The sequence below is a fragment of the Melospiza melodia genome, chromosome 1 (genome assembly GCF_035770615.1).
Source record: "Melospiza melodia melodia isolate bMelMel2 chromosome 1, bMelMel2.pri, whole genome shotgun sequence".
In the NCBI taxonomy this organism is placed as follows: Eukaryota; Metazoa; Chordata; class Aves; order Passeriformes; family Passerellidae; genus Melospiza; species Melospiza melodia.
Genome location: NC_086194.1, coordinates 96,426,668 through 96,450,900, shown reverse-complemented (window position 1 = coordinate 96,450,900; position 24,233 = coordinate 96,426,668). Strand labels below are relative to the sequence as shown.

The following is a 24,233-nucleotide window of genomic DNA, read 5'->3' as shown; positions in this document are numbered from 1 at the left end:
TACTGGATAAGCCCTCCTCAGTTTCTCTTTCTCTGAGGTCTCCCAGGTCACTTGGTCCCTGTCCTATACATACACATAAATATATACGAGTGCATCTTGAATAATACATATCATATCAAAAATTAGGAAGTGTAGCTATATGTAGTTCAGAAACTGATAAGAGATCTTTGGGAAAGCGGGAAAAAGATTACTTAATTTGAAGAAAAAACTGAGTTAAATTTCTATAGAATAGGTCAATAGGGGAAATACAAGAAACTGAAAATACTGCTGAACAATGAACATTTATATCAAGTGAGTTTTCAGAGTTTGCATATTTCAAATGTGTACACAGAAAAAAAGTGTGGTTCAGAGATGTTGTTGCAAAACTAGTAGCAGTTTTCAGCAGCAGCCAATTCTGAAGTTACATTTTTAATAAACCAAAGCCCAGCAGACTAGGATTGATAAATGAACACACAACATGCTACCTGCCACTTGAAATTCCTTTGCACTTTAGCAATGGGTGTCAGTGTCTAGAGACGTGTTCCTGCATGAAAAATTGTATGCCAACTGTTTTAGACAGTTTTGTAGGGTTATTATTCCTCTTCTTCAGCACCTTTCTAAGGAGAACCAAGGGAAGCAAGAGGTATAACTGAGACATGGGCATTCAGGTATTTTAAGATCTTAATGAAAGTGTACATAGACATTGTATTTCACCTTTGTTATCTCTGTAGAGAAGACAGGTTTAGACTGAGCTAAAAAACCTCTTTATACGTCCTCTTTTTGCTTTGTGGATTATGGGCTTTACTGTAGTGCTACTGGATGATGTATCATTAGAAGAGAAATAACTTCTTATACTGGGAATTGCCAGCACAGTAAAACACAGCCCCTCTTGCCTGATGAAGATTTTTATTTTTCATTTTTTAACCAGTTAGATGCAAAGTAAGACCTCAAACTGGTTTTGCTTTCATTTGCTCTGCCAAAACTCAAAAACTTACTTGCTTAAAACCATCAGGTGACACTACTGAAAAGCTGATGGAAATAAGTACAGAATCAAAAGTTGTATTTTCAGACAAAAGCTTTCAAAACCTCTAATAAATCTTTCATGACCTCTAATTAAGCTAAGCTTCAGTGGTCATTTAGGAGCACTTATTTCAAGGCAACTGAAATTCGGGTAAGGTGATGTAATGAAGTCAGAAATAACATGTAATGCTAGAAAAGACTTTCAGAGATAAATATTTTTTTCTCATTCTGTAATACCACAGAGCAGTGGTTACATTTATCTGCCAGTGCAGTGACAGACATATTTTACTTCTTCTCTTCCCAAATAACAGTATAGTCCATCAAAGTTCTATGGCAAATTGAGCACCAGTTCTATTACTTCAATTTGGCAATTCACAAATCCTAAATTCTGAAATGCTCAATAACAGACTAAGCCCATATCAACAAACACAGATCTTGAAAAACAACTGAATATTTAAACTGCAAATTAACTGCATTTAAAGCACTCTGAAATGCAGGAGGAAGACATTCAAGGACATATAAATCCATGCAAAAAATTTCATCTGCTTGTAGAGATGTGTAATAGTTAATTACACTGTAAGAAAATTATTTTGTCTAATATATTGATAGTCTGTAGGCTAACAGCAGCTACCACTATCTTTTATACATCTTTACTTTCTGACTGATAATTTTTAGAAAGCATTCCTCCAGAAACAGAAGGAATTCATAGTAATTGTGTGGTAAATTGCCTTAAAATGTTTTTTATTTTAACTGGTTTACTGCTTTTCTTAATAAACAGGTCTTTTTATGAGAAACAATATTGCACAAATGCACTGAGTGAACACAGAGGTTCCTCTTCTTTGCAGAGGTTATGTTCAAAGGAGTAAAATGCATCTCAGTCCTCCCTATAACAAGCTCCCTAATAATTGAGAATTGAAATTCAAATGGTCAACAATGCAGCTATAAAAACCCCAGCAAGGCAATTTAACCATTAGGACAGCTTGAATACAAATTTAAGATCCCAAAGGACAATAAAATAATGAAAATTTTCTCCTCTTTCCATTTTTCCAGCACAGAGAGGCTTGCACACCCACATGAGCTGAGGGAACAGGAACTTCTGTAAAAGTAGCACTTTCACTGTTGGTTCATTATTGTGACTGTCTTTATTCTGCTGCTGCCCTTTTAGGTATAAAGCTCCAAGGGACACAGAGGCAAATACTGCTTTGAGGATAGCTGTGGTACAGTATTTGCTAACTGAAATTATTATGCTTGCAGAAGTAAACCTCCTGGTTACTCCCTAGATGCCACACTATCAGCTCTGTTTCACTGCTACCTCTCTGTTTCACAGCACTTGGCCCCTTATAGACAGAAGAATTTTATACCAAATATGATACCAGGTACCAAAGGTAGAATTTCAGTTTGTCTACAGCTAATAAAAAGCCTCCTAGAGAAAGCTGTTTTTATGGCAACACAGATTTAATGACCTATGAAAGCCCTACTCTGTTCCAAAGAGGAAAACTCTACCACATATAACATGAGCAAGTCACAGAATCACAGAAATTCTAGGTTGGAAGAGAACTTTAAGATCATCAAGTCCAACCCATGTTCTAACACCTCAACTAGATCATGGCACCAAGTGCCACATCCAGTCTTTTTTTAAACTCTTCGAGGGATGGTGACTCCACCACCTCCCTGGGTAGATGATTCCAGTATTTGACCACTCTTTCTGTAAAATACTTCCTCCTTAATTCTAGCCTGTATCTCCCTTGGCGCAGCTTGAGACTGCGTCCTCTTGTTCTGTCTGTTGTTGCCCACCAAGTCAAGTAGGAAGGAGTAAGTTCGTCTTAAATGAACTTCTTACAGAACTAAGGGATAATGCTTTTTTTAGGAGATAAGATGATTTGATTAAATCCAACATGTAATGAACAAACTGAATGGGAAATAGAAACCTGTTAACATGGGAAAAGTGCATTTAGAGAGAATGAAGTGTGCAGGTAAGCAAGGCAAGATGGAAGTAAATATTGTACTTTTATCTATGTAAAGGTATCAGAAAATACATTCTCAAAACTTGGATGTCACTAAGTCAGGTCTCATTAAAGCTGGGGGAAGACATTCACTTCTGAAAGAATACTTGCAACAACAGACTGTTTCGTTCTCAGAGGATAAAAGCAATGCTCTTTCAATTCACCAAGAGAAGAAAAATTCAGGGAAAGAGTCAGAAACAAGACATCTTGAAAGAATAAATCTGCTGTATTTTCAGAAGCACATATTATGTAATAATACATTATAAAATGCACACAATTGCTTGAAAAAATACCATTTATCTGCTCTATTTAGGGCAGTGTACTTCTCTGCTAATGAATATGACAAAGTCCTCCAAGATACCTCTCCTTCCCAGAACTCTTAGGCTCTACATAGACTCTCACCTGCACATTGTCACAAATCCCGATTTAGGATGCTGCCAGCTATGCCACTTTTCAGGAAGAATATGATCTACAAAATACAGATATATGATATATTGTGTAACCCCCAGGATGCAGACCATTTGATCATGGTATCAATGTTGTGCTTTTCTATGCTTTTAGCTTTCTAATACACACAGTGTTTGTAGAATCTGTATCCATCCATGCTCATGACAGCATGTCTGCATAGTTTTATCCTTTGCTTACCCCCTGCAGTGTGTAAATAAGATTTTTAACAAAAATCAAGCCACAGAAAGAACACAGGGGACCTATTTTCTTTGTCACTACATCTATATGAGTTGATTACTCTGTCCTGCAGCTTTATCATCCCTAACTGTGTGCATGTCGCAGGATTATGCCTCAGGCTAAGGAGAAAAAGCCATTTTCAGAAAAAGCCAGTGTAAAGGAAGAAATTGTAAGTGGCAGCTGACCAATAAGTTATTTTTTTGTTTGGTGTCATGGGGACTCCATTGTGGAAGAACTCCACAAAAGACAGTTAATCAGCTGCAGCCTTTTGATTAAACTCAAAGTGGGCAAAATCTGATTTTCATCATATGGATAAACAGCAAAATTAATTATGCCAAAAGTAATTACTGTAAAAGTAATTATGGCAGGTGTAACTATTAGATGAAGTTTTACACATTTTTTTAATAAATAATATATAGTCAAATACATTTTGGAAAATACTTCCCAGCTTTTTTTTAAGATATTATCAGTAAAATTCCTCTACTTTGTCTCACTAAAACCTTACATTTGAAGTTAATGCCCATAGGTGTTAGCCATATAAGCAAACAAAATATTGTACAGGTCAAAGTATTAACATATTCCATATGATGAGCAAGACACATTCAGAAAAAGGGTTTGTAAAAAATTAAGTAAGGATAGTTTCCCTTGGGGAAAAATTTTAATTAAAGTATCTGCTGGACCACTCAATTAGCAATTTTAAACTCATCAACTAACTTCTGTGCAGTGTCTATTCACATGGCCAAGTGCTCAAAACTACATTCTCTTCCATCTTTCCTATTTAACACTTTCTTGTCTCATCCTGTTTGGCAATATGTGACACAGCATTCATTTTTTCACCTGTGCAAATCCTCCCTAAACTAAGAAACAACAAAACATTGAACCTACTGAAGCCATTTGTTAGCTGTGCACTATTTGGTACAGATTTTCTTGTCTGAGGAGGCCACAGAGCTCCTTAGAGCCCACCTGCTGTGGCAGTCACGGTCTCAGTGGCACAGCAGAGAAGCTCCTGTGTGGCTCTGCAGCCCCAGCTGCAGGCTGGCTTTCTGCAGTATCAAGGGTTCAGCTGCAGCCTCTATGGTCAGCACTGAAAGAGTTAATCCTTTTCCAAGGCTACTTGTTTTCAGTTAACATATTTCAAAGGATGCAGGCAGATGGCATCACTTGCAAAGCTATTGTTTTAGTTTTTTCAAGAGACACAGCAGCACCTGGAAAGCATTCAAAAGTTCCCAACAAGCAAAATAAAACCAGAGCTTGTATATTTGACAGAAATAAGCTAAATTCTTTGAAAAATAAAACACTGGGCATCTTGAATGATTGCTGAGATGTATGAATCCATGTGGAAATTTCAAATCCATCCATTTTTCTTGAAATCATATTGTAAAAGTCCTCATTCCAAGTCTTGCCAAGCAGAAGGTGCCTGAAGTACATGAACATAATAAAAATAATTTTGCATCTTTCCAAAAGCATAAGAGTCTAGGCTTAGCCTAGATAGGAGGTCTCATTTCTTTTTTGCTGGATGCCTAATCATTAAAATGCCTCAATAATTAAAAAAATAATTAGGAAAATATTTCTTGTGTAATGAAGAAGACATTCTAATTCATAATTCTTTAATAATCAGAATTAAGATTCAGCTTTGCACAATAAAATGCTATCAGAACTTTTGCAGAAATACAGTTGTATTGATTACCTATATCTAGGAGTTGCCAGGCTGATCCTTTAAATAATTTCCTCATAGATCAGTCCATATTATATTGATACAGATGTCCATCATAGTTTTCATTAATTATTCACATATTTTCTTGTCATTACAGACAAATATTTATAGAGACTGGATGTGTCTTCACATCCTCAATTCCTTGGTGCAATTGTGCCTAGCTGCAAAGTACAGAAGTAAAAATAGATATGCAATCAAATGGGAGATGTCTACTAAGGTAGAGGCATGATGCAAATGAAGTTCACTACAGAAATATTCCAGCTCTTTTTGTGCTACATGAAGCCTCAGGCTTCTTTCCCTGTATCTGATGCACTTGAGAACTATTGTTTGCTGCAGATGTGACCCAGCTTTCTTGGCATGAAGCAGAGGGTTCCTTAAATCTAATACAGTAGCATTACTGAACTTCATTACCTCTTTCCAATGAGAGAAGGGGAAGGAAATACAGAAAGAGCAGGGAGGTAGAAATTAATGGAAGAAAATAAATATGCAAGAGAAAGAAAAAAAAAACAAAACAAAAAAACCCAAACCAAACCAAAACAAAAAAAAAAATACCAAAAGCTTAGAAGAAAGAAGAAAAAGGGATAATAAGAACATAGCAGCAGGACTATGTGCACTTGCTGCCATGATCTAGCTGAACAGTTAGAACATCGGCTGGACTAGATGATCTTATAGGTCTCTTCCAGTCTTGAAAATTCTGTGATTCTGTGATTCTGTGACTAGCAGGCTGCTGAGATCTCGCTTGTGCACACATACACAGAAAAGAGGCCCTGCACATCATGGTCCAGCTTTGCCTGGAAAAGCAGGCAAGAAAGACTCTTACTGAAGAAACTGAGACAAGTGCACAGTTTTCTGCCATTTTCAGTGATTCTTGTTAACGACAGCCCACTGAACTGATCATTTTTATATGCTATTTAAAGCAGTAAGAACCAATGGTCGCCCGTACATGACTCAATCTTACGCACTGCACCTACGTAATTACAAGACATAGAATCAGAGGAAATAAAAATGACCCTGTGGCTTGTTGCTGAGCCCACAGTGAGTCACAACAGCTGTTTGTGTGTGCAGCTGGATTACAAGGACATGAGCATTTCCAATGACTTTGTTTAATTGTAGCCAGGACCTTGAGAGCTTTTGCACTCAAGGACTACAAACCATCAGATTACAGTGCCTCACTGTCTGCCTTTATTTTTGAAGCATTTTGGATCTGAAGAGAAAATAAAGAGAGTGAAGATATAAAATAAAGAAAAAGATATAAAATAAAATAAAGAAAAATATATAAAATAAAGAAAATGAAGAGAAAAGAAATTCAGCCAAAACACAATCCCTAGACTAGAACTCCAAAAAGGTTGAAAGAAGTAATGTAGTTAACATGTATCTTTTGTACTTATATACTTTTTCAGATTTCAAGTGGGAACACTCCTCACAGGAAGTATTGAATCATCTATAAAAAGCATCAAGCTAAATTTTAGACCAAATAATATTGCAGAAGGCAACTTATCTGAGTTAGGGAGACCAAGGTTTGAAGCCTCTGCTTGGATTGATTCAGAACAGAAGCCCAACCTGCCTCTGAAAGAGTGGGTAAGTATTCTGCCCACTGTGCTACTGAGTAATTTACAATTCCTGTCCCTACCAATAATCTTTTAGCTTTTATAAAAACTCAAATAACTTCCTTGGAGAGACTCAGGCTGTAAAATTTGGAGGCAAAATTACTTAAAATGAGACCTGAGTTAAAGTTGAAGCAAACAGGGATTTAAACTTTATTTTCTTACAGCCCAAAACTACTCCTTAACTGCTAACCATTGTGCTAATTTCTGCTTTGACATCTTTCTTTCTATCTCTCTTTTCCTCTGCTGGGCACATAAAACAATGACTACTTCAGAAAAAGAACTAGCTTTGACTAATCAGAATTTTCCATACCTTGTACCACAGGCACCTGATGTGTTTGCCTGTATACTCAGCAGATTCCCATATGAAAACAAATATATTGTTTTTATATGCACATGACTATATCATGGAGAGACAAGTTACTTTGACACCATCATGCAAGACAACGAGTACAAATGAGAATGTAATGAGGAAAATTTACTCTCTCTTTTTTGTCCTACTGTCTTCTCCTAATATACACACATTAAAACAGAGACCAGCAATGCAGGTAGTGGAAGCACATAACAGACACCACAGCAAACTCAGACTGGTAGAATAAAGCTGACATATGGAAAAAACACATCTAAATGAAAGTTTCCATTCTACATTTCAGATCCACAATGAAGCAGTAACAATGTCAAAGCCGTTTTATTATCACCACCCATTTGGTCCAGTTCATGTATTTTGATGTTAAGTATGCAAAATGCTGTTACACAAGCCAAAAACAAAATAAAATGCTTTGGTCTCACATGCAGTACTGGTACTGCAAAACCAAAATAAATGCATTGGTCTCACGTACTACTCTGGTATTCAGAATATATATAAATATTGCATATTTTAAAAAATATACTCTGTCATTTCACAAGAGAAGCATTTCACTTGCTGAAATAAATTACTAATCTGAGAGACTGCAAGACAGAGTCATGTTTACAATAGTTCAAGTTTTATCCAATTTCCTTGTTCTTTTATACTGTCTTGGCAGCAAGACATAATTCATGATTTCTTTTTATCTGTCTGTAATGGCAGTGCAGTAAATTAAATCTGGGGTTATTTTACCCAATCATAAATTCTGATTAGTTATAGTCTAATTAGGGAATAATGAATGGGGAAGTGACAAATTTCCTCTTCCTCTGTTTTTTTTTTTTTGGTTTTTTTTTTTGTAATTAGAATGCATACTGCACATCAATCAAATAATTACCTTATTAAAAATCACAAACGTTTTTTCGGAACCCACGTGTTGTTTTGTTGGCAGGAGCATTTATCAGGTTTAATGGCCAGCTGTCAAGAAATCATAAGGTACCAACATTAAGCTATCTATCTGATAAATATCCTCAAGGAGAGATTAAAAATAATCTGCTTTAGCTGTTACAAGAATGACAAAACAGCATGCAGTCTTTTCACTAAGTGTAGAAGAGGGTCAAGCCTTGATGCTAAAATAATCATTTAGGTTTTCAGACAACAGCTAGGGCCTAATAATTCTTCCAAGCTCTTAAATTTCTACAATTTAGTCTGTGGTGTCACTTGTACTCCTCCAAGTCTTGATGTGGAGTGAAGAAGCAATAGAATAAAGTGAGTGCTGAATGAACTAGAGGTGAAAACCTCTATAAAGAAGATGGATAAACACAACTTTCCACATTATTAAGCTCACAAGCAACAAATAAATATACTTTGGGGGCTTAAATCTTACACCAAAAGTATGAACTAAGGTAGTATTAAATAAGAGAGTTAAAGAATCTTCAAAATGAAGGTATTTTCTTTTTAGATAAAAGAGGGGCCAAAATACAAAATGTAATTTTTGTTGATCTTATATGAGATAGTTCAGATTTACAGTCCTACTCTTTTTTTTAATGGCATTGCTCCTACTCCCTGTTTTCTCCATGCTGTTCCAGAGACCAACACTCTCCTTAGGGAACAAGACTGACAAGGCCTTGAAGCATTACATGGAGGGACACAGGAAGAGCATTTCAGCTTTTCAGTCAGGAGCATGAGGCAATAGCCACAATGTCAATGTCAATAGCCACAATGCAAAGTTCCTGAATCAAATGATGTCAGTTTTTATGTCTTTGTCTGCAGAATATTTTGCTTCCACTATTTATTTATTTCCTTTTTTTTTCTCCAGGAAAGCAAATTCTGTTTGCAAAATGATTTCTTCAGCTACAAATCAAATTCTCAAAAGAAAAATATTTTTTTCAGGAAGGCTGCTGCTACAGCTCATCCCAAGGCTGAAAACACTGACTCATTGTTGAGAATTCACAAAGTAATTCTCTTCTTATTTCCCCACATGTGAAAGCTAACGAACACATCTGTACATTTACTTAATATTAGATAGCATTCAAATCACCATGATTTTATGTTTCCACTGGCTTAATTTTCCTTTTTTTTTAAAATAAGAATCTCATTATGCCAACATCTATTGTTGCAACTGTGTGACTTTAACAGGGGAAGAAAAGTTTCAAAATAAGAAATTGTCACATACAGTATAGAAGTACAGGGCACCAGGATTAGATGCCTAGCATCAAAATTAGCTGAACCACAAAAATTAATTTATATTACCTTCAGCATTAGTGCTGAATAGTCTCACATATTACATAAATAAATGAGTAAATTGAATTGAAATTATACAATGATACTGGTCATCAGGAAAGCACCATTGTTTCCAAAGTAATGTCATTTTTTTTCTCTTAGTCATTCCTTTTACCAATATACCATGACAGCAAGTTTTTCTCAGAACTGCTAAATTATATCTTAGGCAGAAATAACATTTCACATGTAATTTTAAATTAATTGGACAAGAAAGTGAAATGTTATAATTCTAAACTAAGTCCATAAAAGTTTGAAAAGTCTATTCTTCATAGAGGAAAAATCTCATGACATAAAGAAACTTCCAGGAGAAGCTGAGAGAGGAAGATTCTTTTCCTGTCAGGTGTTCTGTCTAAGAGTGGGTTTTAATGAGCTTCCCCTGACAGGGGTAAGTCTGCATGTCTGTGGGTATTTAGGTAAGACACAGGCAAGAGATATTTGACAGATTCCAAAGCAAAGCTTTCCACTTTGCACTTGACATAAAAAGCATCATTTCTTGCTTTGGACTTCTTCTTATTGGGGTTCAGTCTCTATATAACATTTTAACTTAAAGCCACAAAAAAATCTGAGTACTCATCTCCTACCTGAGAACTAGAATGCAACAAAACGGTATTATGGCCCTAAATTCTCTAAGGATCATTTCCCATTTAAAATATCAAGACACGAGAACAAGAACCCTAATTCTATCATCTCAATGACAATAAAAATAATAACCGTTTAAACATCTACATTTTCACACAGAAAAGAAACAAGTTCACAAATTCCTATGTAGATATTTCATAGTGGTGACATTTACAATTCCTTCTTTCCTGTGATAGATTCCACTAGTCTATATGAAAAATAATAGAACCAGGAGTTTGTTTCAGGACATGTTTTCATTGTGCTGTTTTCAATGTAAAGAAAATAAGAATAGAGTGATACAGATATGCCACATTAAATTTAGGCACTGAAGATAAAGATAAAAATAAAAATCCTATGCTTTTTGCATTTCACCTGGCAGCCAGCTTAATCTACAATTAACAGCATTAACACAAACTTTGAAATCTTGAAGTGTTTTTCTGTTTGATTGCAAAAAAATCACTCTGTTGTCAAATTATTAAACTAAAATTGTTAATAATAATTACACCTATGGTTATAGTTTAAGTGAAAATCTTTGCCTTGCCTGCAAAAAGCACACTTTCCTGTTATTAGTCCATTAAGCTTGAAGGATTGGTCATTGTATTCAGATTATAAACTAAGTCTATATATTTCTTAGATATGACTAAAACACCAGGATTTTTTTGATAAATTTATCACTGGAAATGGGATCTGTGAAGGAGAGAGAATGACCTTGGATTTTGGTCTTTGGAAATGATGAGTTTGAATATCCTTTCAAATTTCAATAAGCTCAACATGCTTAAGTAGGAAAACATTGGACAGAAATAAAATTGCATGAGTTTAAGCTTCCAAATGCAGAAATACAATATTGATCCTCAAAAATCATTATACTGTGGATGCAAGGGGAGGGGAAAGGAAGAAAATCTCTTTCTATAAATGCTTCAGGCAGCAATCACAAGAGACTTTCAAGTCTGAAATTTGCTGCAACACTCAGAAAATTAAAATACATAAAACTTCTCAGAGTTTTAATGTAGTACACATTTCAAAAGCCATTTTTCACTATTTGAATGTGAGTATATACCACTAAGCAGCTGGGAAACCTAATTTAGGTTTGAAATCTGCTTACAGTTTTGAGATCCTTGGCACTGTTTCTGGGAAGGTCCTTGTATAATACTTCTAAAACAAAATAAAAATGTTACATAATGAGAGCCAAATATATGAAATACTTTAAGTGCCTATCCTTTTACCATATTCCATGCCAAAAAGGTCAACACAGCAATATTATTTCAATCACAATTCTATTTCTAATGCCTGATTTGAACAACAAACTCCTTCTATAGTATCCAAACTCTTTAGGAAATATTTTTATGAGTGGATGAGGAAAAGTCAAATGGGTTAAAAAAGTGCATATTTTTAAGCATTTCATCACTACTTGATGCTGTTGAATGTGCCTGTTTGCCAAAGTGTAGAAGCAGAGAAAGTGGTTAACAGGTACTTTCAAGTTAGATTTTTTTCACTCAGTGGCTTTCCTTAGAAAAATGTTAACTGAGTGAAATTATTATATTTCCTTAGTGACAGAAGCTGTTGGTGAATGTTTAAATTCAGCTATCAGAAAATTAATTTATTTGAAGACAGCACTATTTCTTATGGCAATTTCTTCTGTATCTAGGTTGCATGTGCACTTGGTAGAAAACAAAGTTCGTCTTTTTAATTTCCATAGACCTTATATCTTTGTATAAAAAAATATAAGGCAACTATTCCTCTACCCATTCATGTTTTAGCTGTACTATATATTAACTAGGAGTGGTTTATGTCTAGGAGAGTTTAAAGCTAGTGAGGTTTATGGCAGTTTTATTGGAAGCATTTATCAAGATTTAGTGTTTGTCAGCTGCAGAACCAGTGAGCAGCCTGATGGTCATTCAGCACAAACACAGTGGTAGGGTGAGAAAACCCAGACCATCCCCAAAAATGGGAAGTAAAAATAAACCTTAAGAGCACTGTACAAACATTTACAATCACATCCAAAACATCGTCTCCTCCTATCCCTTAGACTGTTTTGAATTGCTATGCCTAAGTGACAACAGTTCTTCAGTGTAAACGACAATGTGGCGACACTGGGAGAAGAAATTATGTTGATACTCACAGTGTATCCACAACTAGAAAACATATCCTTTTATTCCCTTCTCAGTGTGCCTACCAGCCTGAGTATCTCCTGTGGGTAACTACAGCAGGACACAGTATTGATGTTTTCTTCCTGCTGGAAATTGCTCCATTTTCATGTCAGAAACTCAAGCTGTGAGAGGGGTACAGCAGGGAAAGTCATAAGGCACTTGACTTGTAAATAATCTGTCACAGCAGGTCAGGGCCAGCTAACTTTCCTCACCTAAATGAAGGAAAAAGAAAGAAGCACAAGACAGGGAGAGACAGATCTGATTTCTGCAAATGTCCAGCCCGTCTGCTCAGCCAGATGGCCAATTGAATCACAAGAGGAAGGTGTCACAGAGAAGCCTGAGACTTCCCTGCTTTATCATTCTCTAGCCAAAAATAATAATTCAACAGCATCCAACAGAACCCTAAAGGCTTTATGTACTAGCACGCTGAGCTTCCCTGTAATCACTGTGATATCTCCAGGAACGAGGGGTGGCATGAATCATTATTTGGATGTGATAACATGACCCATACAAACATTAGGGGATAATAGGCAAGTCTGCACTCTGCAAATCGAATCACACCATGATCCATCATTAACCTAAGTGAGCTATTGCTTTATTGAAGTAGCCCTGTAAATGAATAGGTCACAGTCTATTTAAAAGCTGAGAGATTTGTTAATGCTCCAAGGTCTTATATTTTATTAGAGCATACAGCCCAAGTACAACTGAGGTTCTAAGTGTGTTTTTTAAGGATAGGTAACAGTGAAGGGAAAACCTAAGATTTAGACTTGAATAATTTTTAAATGCTCCATAAAAACACTTATTTGCACATATACAGAAAGGTATTCTTATGTGTCCTAATTTTAGTTTTGTCTTAAAGAAGAAAGAAAATAATCACTAATTTGATTTCTTTTTTTTTTCCTTCACAAACTTCCATCATGCAAGGAGTAAAGACTTTGGGAATGTAGAAAACTAATGCACTTCCAGTTGTTCTGAATCAGCACTACATGACAAATTAAGATTGTCCTTCAGAAAAGAGATTCACAATTCAGAATTAAGCCAATTAATTGCTGCTTAAGGAACTCTGGATTTTAAATAGAAAGAAGTCCAGGTGTTAATACCAGTTCTTCGGTGTTCAGTTTAGATAACAGGACTGAGCTTCAAAACCAGCTAAGACAAACCTTTCAAGGACTCCCATGACCCTCCTATTCTTATGGTATGCTGACATCTTTATACAGTTATGGACACAACAAGGAACTATGGGCATCTTCTGAGACTGCTGGACCATAAAAGAGAAGGAATTATTTTCCCCCTAAATAATCCTGAAATCAAGTTTAAATCACATATTCTATATCTCTTTACAAAAAAAGTTTTATTTTTACAACTATATTCTTATAGCAATTCTTTGCAATAAGGGAAGGAAATGAAAGAATCTTTTAATCAAATCTTTATACACTATAAAACCAGTTTTGCCTGAAAAAGGTAGGAATGGGCTTCACAGTTGGGAAGAGAAGATCTTCTCCAAGTACTGCATGGATAACTTGGGAGGAGCAAATGCCAAAGAACTTGATAAACAGTGATAAATAAGTAATCACTTGAAAACACTTCTATTTCCTTCTAGGGAGGACTGATAATTAGCTCCCACATTCTTCACTTATACCCTGAAAAACTGAAAATATCTGTGACCATTTGCTATATGACTCTGTTAAACAGCTGTTCCAAGAATATTTAAGGTGTTTGAAGGGACTGTGTGTTGTAGCACTTTTTGTGAATTCTAGGGCGTTCACACAGAATAATTTTAGTAACATTTCTAAAGGTTTACCAGAATAAATTACTATATATTACTGTTTTTTTAGCTAAATTCTTTGTTGGGACATGCTTTTCTTTTGATAGTCTTCAATTATATACTCATTACCTGCAGACTTCCTCAAGACCCTCTGACACTTCCCCCAGATGGGCTGAAATTCACTGGGGCATGCTGCTTTTACTGACAAGTATAACAGTGTGTAATTTTTTTCTCTGGTCGCAGCTTCAAGACAGAGATTCATATTCATGTTAAACAACTCAGTTCACTCAGTTGACTCTACACTCCCACTCTACAGCTATGGGAAAAAAATTCCAGTGAAACACCTTTCCTGTGCATAATAACAAAATCCCCATGAACCCCACACAGCCTTTGCAGAATGTTAGATGCTGGAGTAAGCTGCTGTATCAGACCCTCCTCTAGCTTTGAAGTCTGACTTACACTTGTGTTTCTGGAACCTCCCTGGTGAGATCTATGACTGTCTCTAAAATATAAACAGCATATCAACTTTTGAAGGTAGAAAACTTTTAAATTAGGATTAGTTAGGATTGTATGCAGGCCACTGAAAAGTTCTTGATTTCTGTTTGATCTAGTAATTAAATAAAAAATGAAAGTGCATTGTCTCAGTGTAAAAGGGCAACTAATAAATTAGGGAAGAATGTATAGAAATCAACACAACTGCTTACGACAAGCATTATGAATATAGGACAAAAAAAATCTGCAACCTACTCTTTGATCATCTCTCTCTCTGTCACAGCCAAACAAATGATGCTGACACCTAATTCATTTTCTTTTGACTTGCACACTGTAGAAATAACAGGTGCATTGTCCTGAAAAGTTCATTCTTGTCTCCTGACTTATATGGATGAGCTTTTGGAATCCAATGTTAGCAACATTTTGGTTTTTTTTTTTTTTCTCTTTTGTTTTTTCTTTTATACTGATACTTGTTTATAAATAGAATTAGTCTTTGCTCCTATCACCAAGATACTATGCTATCAGAAGTAAAAAGAGAATGAATACCAGTATTTCATAGAAATGTGGAGTGGTTAAGATTGGGAGGAACCTTAAAAATTATCTGGATCCAAAACCCCTGCAATGGGTAGGGATATCACCCACTAGATCAGATTGCTCAAAGCCCCATCCATTCCAGTCTTGAGCACTCTGAAGGATACGGCACACACAGTCTCTCTGGACAACCTGTGCCAGCATCTCACTAGTCTCAAAGGTAAAGAATTTCTTCCTAACATATAATTTAAATCCTTCTTATTTTAGTTTAAAATTTCCTTTAGTTGCTTTCTCTATCAATATCTGCCCAGTCGCTGTCCCTCTTTTTATAAGCCCCCTTTAAGCACTGAAAAGCTGCTAAAGGTTTACATGGAGCCTTCTCTTCTCCAGGCTGAGCAACCCCAACTCTCAGCGTGCCTGGGTAGGAGAGACTTTCCAGCCCTCTGATCATCCTGGTGGCCCTCCTCTGGACCCACTGCAACAGGTCTACATGTTTTCTGTGCTGAGGACTCCAGAGCTGCACACAGTACTTCAAAACGAGGTCTCACAAGAGCAGAGTAGTGAGGGACAATCACCTCCCTCAATCTGCTGGCCTCGTTTCTTTTTAATGCAGCTCACGATGCATTTGGCTGTCTGGGCTGCAAGCGCACATGGACACTGGGCTTTGCACTTACCCATAGCCCAAGTCCTTCTCACAGGGCTGCTTTCAATGAGCTCAGCTCCCAGTCTGTGCTCATGTTTGGGACTGCCTCGACCCTGGTGCAGCACCTTGCACTTGGACTTGTTGAACCACATGAGGTTGTCATGGTCCCACTTCCTGAGCTTGCCTGGATGGCACCCTGTCCTTCAGGGTCGCTCAGCTTGGGGCCATCTGCAAACTTGCTAATGGCACACTGGATTTCACTGTTTATGTCATTGATAAAGCTATTAAAGAGCACTAGTTTAAGGGCTTCCCTACAACCATATTAACAGCAGCTCCCAGAAGAAGCCCTACCAGCAGGTATGCAATAAGCAGGGCAGGAGCACAGAGGCCAAACTCTGCCTGGCCAAAGGGCTGCTGTTTGCCAGCCACAGAACAGTACAAGCTTTTTGACTGAGGGATTCTCCAGCCAAGGTTAAGCCAGATTTATTCCTGCTCTGTGCTCCTAAAGAGGCTAGAGAATCAACCTGGCCAAAAATCCAGCTTCAAAGCAAATTTCTATAGGAATAAATAATTACTACTGGAAAGCAACAGGAAAGATTTTGATGAATCGAGACTGTCATGTTTGTTCATTGAGCTGTCTTTTCAGTGAACCATGCAGCTTTATTTCCCTGACAAGGACCAGAACTAGAGCTATTTCCATCAATGACTGGAAAGTTGAAGCAAAGAGCTTTCATTTAACTTTAGATAGGTTTTATTTCTCTTCTTCTACCTTGGTGTTATTTCCCTATCTACCATCAGTAGTTTTTATTATGCAGTTCAATCCATCAGATCATTAACACATTATCCATGAGGCCCATTTTGTTTTTTAAAGTGTTTTCCCATGGCTGAAGTAGTTTTCAAGATTAATCTCTAATTCCACAAAAATCCCATTGTTTATCATGCTGTTGCCAGAGTTTTCAGTGGTTTATAAGAAAGATGCAAAGTACAGAACTGAACAGAAAAAAGAGACTGCTTCTGTGAGTGAAGGCACTGCACAGTCTACCACCTCTGACTGCTACTAGAGGACAGATGTTTGGGGGAAAAAAAAAAAATCTGTCATTTCCTGACTGACAGTGGGAATTAAAACAGTAAGTGCAACAGGAGTGTCTACACTGAAGCAGTGGTCAGGACATCTCAAAACTCAGTTTATAACTAAATTTTATAGTAGATATTAAGAATGTATGCACTAAGACAAAGCAGAGAATAAACACAAATCAAAAAAAAAAAAAAAAGGAAGCAAAATATTTGTTACAAGATTTCAAAAAGGAGGTAGATATAACAAGCTATGACAGGTTGACTTGATCTGTCAAGGAAATGCAATTCCTTTCTGGAGTTTAGCAAAGTAGCAATTTCAGAGTACCTCACAATTGGTTTTACTGAGTAGAAGAAAACAAATCAGCCAATATAAACCAATAAAGAACAATGAAATTAGGAAAGAAGTTCTTTTAAAACAAAGAGGCCAAAATAGTATATCTTAGTCCTGTCTTATTCAATAGCAATGTAAGCTTTTCAGTGATGAGAGGTGATTAATATCTTGTGCTATGTCTCAGGGAAAAAGAGTACTTTAGCAAACAGCTTCTTAGAACCATACTGACATGTTAAGGAATTATCTCTTAACAAGAGGCAGATTCTTAAGTGGCATCCTAAAACGAGACAGACTTAATTATCTTTCTGAAATTTAGGTCTCTGAGCAGCAAATTGTATTAATGAGGGATGACAGAATCTGTACCCTTGTACCCTCATTTTTCCCTTGAGAAGTAGGCACACTGTTATATTTACTCTGTGAAATCTGACAGTATCACAATACAAAACAACATGCATGTGAAAACATACCCAACTTTATTTCCACAGCTATGATACAATCACTTATAAGTATCATACAGCTCCTAAATGCAGTCCAGTAGGAGTGAATATGCTGAGAGAAACCAGAGTACCACAGCAGACCATAAACCTCCCTCCACATCAAAGACTTTTCTAAAAGTGAAATCTAGAGCTGAAAAGAGGCGCCATCTCTTATAACAGACATCATATTCCAGTTCCTTTAGTGAACAGTACCTAAGAAAAAGGAAAGATCACATGATACTTTTCACAATGCAGTTATAAAACATAACACTTCATGTAACATACCTTCTTAGTAGCATTTGTCTATTTTTTGCCACCCTGAACCATACCTCATTCCTTGCAATGCCTTTAACTCAATGTGTTATACAAACTCAAATCATGTTCACATTTTAAAATGTCTTATAAAAATTGCTTCATTTAAAGGGTCTGTATACATAAACTGATGTATACATAAAATGCTTTAAGTGGAGGCATTTTTATTAGTCACTTAAAAGGAGAACAGCACTTGGCTTTGTAACAATTTTCACACTCAAGATACCTCAAAGAGCTTTGCAAATGCATAGCTTGGAAACCAACAAAGATACTGATGCTGTGGGTAAACACATGATTTGAAGGGGAGCAATTGCAAAGGTATTAGTTTTTTCTCTTAACACATGAATAGAAAACCATGGTTAAATTAGGAAAAATCAAAGACACTATGGCATCAGCTTTAATTATTTTTTGTTCTGTGTTTCTCTCCTGTTTTTTTTTTTTTTTTTTTTTTTTTATTAGGAGTCTTCAATATACAGGTTCAAATACATAAGCTCTCAGAAATTAATGACAATGTGGAAATAAGATTAAAATATGCTGTTCCACTCAGCAACATACTGGGAAAAAAAATCAGGATTTTTACTGCTTAAAACAATTCACACTAAAATTGAATTGTGTTTCTTTTCCAACCTTTCAAAAATTGTTGAATAACTCCAGTAGAACTATCATCAATTTGCTTGTATTTGACTTTGAATTTATAGTTTTTAATGGAATTGTTTACGTTGGAAGAGAGGTCTAAAATCATTGAGTCCAACTACTAACATGGTTCTGCCATGCTCACTACCAAACCATGTCAGAATGCAACACATCCACATCCCTTTTGAACTCATCCAGGGATGACCATTCCACCACTTCCTTAGGCAGCCTATCTCAATGTCTGACCATGGCCCCAGTGAAGAAACTTTCCCTAACATCCAATCTAAACCTCCCCTGGTGCAGCTAGAGGCTGTTCTCTCTGTCCTGTACCACTTGTTGACTAGGAAAAGAAACCAACCCCACCTGGTTGCACCCTCCTTTCAGGCAGCTGTAGAGAGTGATAAGGTCCCTCCTGGGATTCCTTTTACCTGGGCTAAACAACCTCTGCTCCCTCAGCTGCTCCTCACAAAACTTGTGCTGCAGACCCTTCGCTAGCTTTGTTGCCCTTTTCTGGACATGCGTATAGTCCAGTACACACACACATGCAGACACACATTGCTGTTGGTCAATGCTAAGAAAAATATCCTGAAAACAGTTTGGTATTCCTAAAAGAAGAAGAGATTCTCAACAGCAATATGTATATGCAATCATTTTTCAAAGCCTTATGACTGTGAATGCTACAACTGCTGTAATTTAATCAAAATGCCAGTTGTCATCACAAGATTATTTCACACAGTATTCAGTATAATACTTACACTATTAAATAATAACATAAGTATCAATATTAGTAAATAATTTCTGGTAATGAAGTGTGAGAAATAGAGGCAAAGATTTTAGTAAATTTTGAATATTTTTATATTAAAACTGATACATATTGTTGGAATCAGAAGTAGAATATATTACAAAAATAAAGCTTTTAAAATAAATATAACCAAATTTGAAATATATTATTTTTCTTTGTTGTTTCAGACAACTTTATTATAGATAGAAAATAAGGAGAAGACTTGCAATGTGCACATGCACAATCTTTAAAAGCATAAGTAAAAGCAATACATTCCAGAGGAAGAGGTAAGATCCCTCTGAGCAGGCAGAGTTGTGAAGAAACGTATGTGCAGAAATTCCCTTCAGATGGCTCTCTCAAGAAAGTTGGTGTTTATGATATTATGCCTAATGAGAAAACTGTGCTGCAAATAATCTTTCTGGTTACAATCTAAGACTCAGTCTGAAATTGCACAGGAAACGCTGAGTGCTTTACCAGTTTCGCAGCAGGGCACGCGGCAAGGAGAGCCCTGCTCCCCACCCACCTTGGGAAGGTGTCTCCAGGGACTCCAGAGGCTGGCTCCTACAGGCAGCACCAGGCTGTGTGCCCACCCTGAGCCTCTGTGCTTCATCACACAAAGACATGTACTTCAGCACATGTTCCAGCCTGACTTTAGCTGCTCTGGTTTACTGTAAGGCTTCACACTGCATGTCCACATCAGAATAGTTCAGAAAAGTTTATACGAGACTAGCAGATCCTCTAAACATATTAAAGGCGATTTACCTGAGCCTGTGGGTGGTTATAAGAATATCTGAAAAATTTGATCATGATGCTTTGCGCAGTTACATGTAAGTTACTCCCTTCTCTAATTCTGTGATAACTGCTTAAATACTTACTTAAGCACCATTTTGCAGCCTTTAATGAAATATTTTCAACCAAATCTTTATAATACTGTTATAGTAGCATCTAGATAAAGACAAAAACATCATGGCATTTTCTTATTACACAAATGCCAATGATTTCTAAAACATTCTCTTATACAAAAGTGTTTAAAATAATTTGAATACTGAAAAAGCTGTTAGTCTAAAACTCACTCACAGAAAAGAAATTTAGGAATTTGCTAACCTATATATTTTTTTAATCATCTCAAGCACTACTGTTGAACTAATGGTTTACTTAAGGTTGACAGAAAGCAAAATAAGCATTTGTTTTCCTGCTGAATACTGATTACAAGTAATGTTTTTCTTCAGAAGAACAAAACTCCAACTGATGGGTGCAAAATGAGAAACTGCATCTAGAGAGACAACAGTAGCCTTTATATTTGTTATTCTGTTACCTGCTTTCTATTGCATGTCATTGCAACTGAAATATTATTTCTTCTTCTATATTTGGAAGAGAATATTACAAAGTACTGAACACTTTAAGGGAATTCTATCTATGTATGATGAATAGAAATTGTGGGAGATCTCTCCAGCACAGTGGATAAACAAATACCACAGACCTGACATTCAGAACAGGTTGGAGGGAGGGGGGCAGGACAGGCACAAATTAATTAAAATAAAGCAAAATCAAGGATGAATGTCATCTATGGGATAGATGCAAGAATGAAAAAAATAAATTTTCTTATAAAACTGTCTTTTCAAAACAAAGTATTTCATTTATTGCTTCCCCAAAGGAGAATCTGCTCCCTCTGCAGTCTCCCATAGGGGCCTCAATCTCCGAAAAGAGCAACATCAGGTAACAAGTTTGATCAGTTCTGTAGGAAGACTTTGGTCTGCATGCTGGTATGCTCTTGAGCACTCAAATCAGTTTAGCAATTAACTGCCTATGACTTCTGCAATGCAACCATCAGCTTTCATATCTGGCAAAGTATTTTGTAAGAAACCTTGAAACCTCTTGAAAACACACTGTCATCAATCAAAGGTTTAACATGTTCAGAAGACAGAAATAAAAACGTCCTGACAAATTTGCTAATTTCATAAAAGCACGGTTTCATGGAAATATCTTAATACTGATTTACTTTGAATCTGAAATGCAATCACATACACAGCAAAAGGTGCATTATAATAAGACCTACTTAGTATTCTTGAATTGTTCAGTATTTGCTATTTATATTTGGATTTGAAAATAGGGAAAGAAATACCAATAACCTCAACCATTCATGCTATCCAGCATCCTATTTAGCTCTGTACAGATATTTGCAGATACAGAAAAAAACCCAGTTAGCCATCACTCAGTAAACACAGACATTTGCAAAAAGTCCATCATCACCACTACACCATGGCATGCTTTGAAATGAGTATTTAAAAGGCAAGAGACTATTAGACTGAATATTAAGAACTGAAATACCAAAGCCACCTAGCCATTAACATCAAAAAATCACATGAAATACTCAAGGTAAGCACCTTCACACATCGCTGTCACAGGCACACTTGCAGCATGATTTGAATTACCTGCAGTAATTCAGAGCAAACCCCACTATTAAAACGTTTGTATAAAGATTATGCATGTCATACTGTTCATCACATGACTAATTCATAGAAGATCAGTTTGAAACATTATAAAGATAAATCATGGCTCGCATTTGAAAACCTTGTGTCAGGGCTACATTTTTATTTCCCCCCATTAAAATTTTTCTGCAGTGCCTTTTTTTGTTTGTTTGTTTGTTTGAAGGGGGAGGCTGCTCAGGTGTTTTCAAAGTTGTTTCAAGTCGAATGCACATTCCTTACCTTCTTTCCTGTAATTAAACCTTATTACTTCAAACGTCAGTGCTGCAGAAATTTCCCCCTGCCTCCCTGTCTTCACATACACACACAGAGTACTGAGCGCTCAAAAAATAGATAATTAAAAAAAAAAAAAAAAAGGGGGACATAAAAAACGGCACATACATCTCCAGTCCCACGAGTTTCACACCATCTCTCAGCTATTCTCCCTTTTAGCTGAGTGCCCGGTTTGGCACGCTGTGTTCCCTCCTGCGAGCCCAGCGTTCAGCCGAGCCGCGCTGCCGGCACCCACACACCCGCCCGCCCTCACGCCCTCACCTCTGTGGCGCCCAGGTGCTGCCCGGCCCTGGGAGCGCTGCACTCCCGCACGGCGGCCCGGGCACCTGCGGCTCCTTCCTGCCCCTGCTCGGCTCCCTCTCCCCGCAGGCACCGCGGGCTCGCACACTTTGTTGGGAACTTATGGAAGTTTTGCTGCTCCAGACCGGGATGAGCAGGGAATGGAGGCTGCTCCATCCGCACGGCCGGGCTCCTCGCCTGGGGCCCTGCCGCTCCTCCGGCCGAGGCAGCTTCCGTCCCTGGGTGCCCGGCTCCGGGGGCCCCACACACAGCCCCGGCCACCGGGGGGCCATCCCGGGCTCTCCCCCTTCCCGGGAAAAGCCGCCTTACCTGCTACATGGAGCTGCAGCGGCAGCAGGCGGAGCGGCGGCAGCAGCGACGGCAGCGGCAGCAGCCCGCTCGCTCAATCGCCGCAGCAGCACCACTGCCTTTTCTGGCCTTCCCCTTCATTCACCGAGGATGTCGCGGGCGGCAAAGGCAGGTAGAAACCACTTTCTTACTGGAAGAGGTCGGTTCCCTGCTCAGAACGCCTCTGAATGGCTCTCTGAGGCTCCCGACACATTCACCCTTCAGATCGATACTGCACTTGAGCAGCAGCCTGAGCTCAGCTGCGGCTGATAGAGAGCAGCCAATTGGTATTGAGGATTCCCTTTCGGCAACCCCCTCCCACAAAAATACACCGTCTGCATCTGAAATTTCTGAGTTGTGAAAAGTAGTTTTAACCCCTTGCTTGAAAACCACCCTGTGCTTTTGGAGCTCCTGATAATCTCATTTTTTATTTTTGCATTAAAAAAGCCTCTGACTGTCCAAACTATCCTCACCTGAACGCTTTTAAGCTGGGTAACAGTCAGTGAGAAAAATAAAACACCTGACCTGGCAATCAACTGACTGATTGATTGACTGACTGGGAGGATGATGTTTTTGCAATCTAGTAGATATAGCCCATGACCAAAAACAAAAAAACAAAAAACAACAAAACAAACCAAAACAAACAAACAAACAAAAAAAACCCCAACAAAATAAACCCCACCAAATAAAAACAAAAAATCATCAAAACCCAAACAAACAAACAAAACAAAAAAAAAATCAAAACCCAAAAAAACTACACCACAACCCCCCAAATAAAAACCAAAACACACAAGGAAAAAAAAACAAAACAAAACACACAAAAAACTGCTCCCTCACCAAAACCAAAAAACCCTCAAATCTATCATCCAGACATCATCATCATAATTTTTCTCTATAAACTCCCCATATTTCTGACCAAAAATATGCCTATACTTCAATCAAATAAGAAAAAAAAAATGGCATATACAGTCACAATAACATACCTAGAGAAGAGAAATTTTTATTTTGGCCAGTCCTGAATTTTATTTAGTGGATAGGACTTCACCATTTTATCAAGGACATTGAATGCTTTACATTTGAAGAAATAACTTTACTTGTAGAGCCCTACAACTTTATTTCTAGACCCTCATAGTAAATATACCACCTTCTTGTTTGTTTCTTAATGTATATATGAAGGCAAGAGCTGTTTTAAAATAGATTAATCCTGAGACCTTTCTTTCTGACTTAAAGTAAAAGGCATGCTACATGAATTACTACAAAAATATAACATTTTAAAAAGACTTAAATTTTCAACAAACCTGACTAAAATACACAGAGGTAAGTTAATCATGTAACATTAGCACTTCCCCTTCCATGTGGATAATACAATCTTCATAGCATTTCAATATTCTTAAGTTTGTACTTGCAAATTAAATAG

General features: G+C 37.1%; 1 protein-coding gene across 1 annotated transcript in view; it reads right to left on the bottom strand.

Annotated features, from left to right (window-relative positions):
* Positions 1 to 23,029, bottom strand: part of CDH12 (cadherin 12) — a 532,349-nt gene extending 509,320 nt beyond the window's left edge. Inside the window, exon 1 of the mRNA XM_063162441.1 lies at positions 22,799 to 23,029. The gene's annotated coding sequence lies outside the window, so the exon portion shown is untranslated. The remainder of the gene's footprint in view (positions 1 to 22,798) is intronic.
* Between the last annotated feature and the right edge of the window lie 1,204 nt (positions 23,030 to 24,233).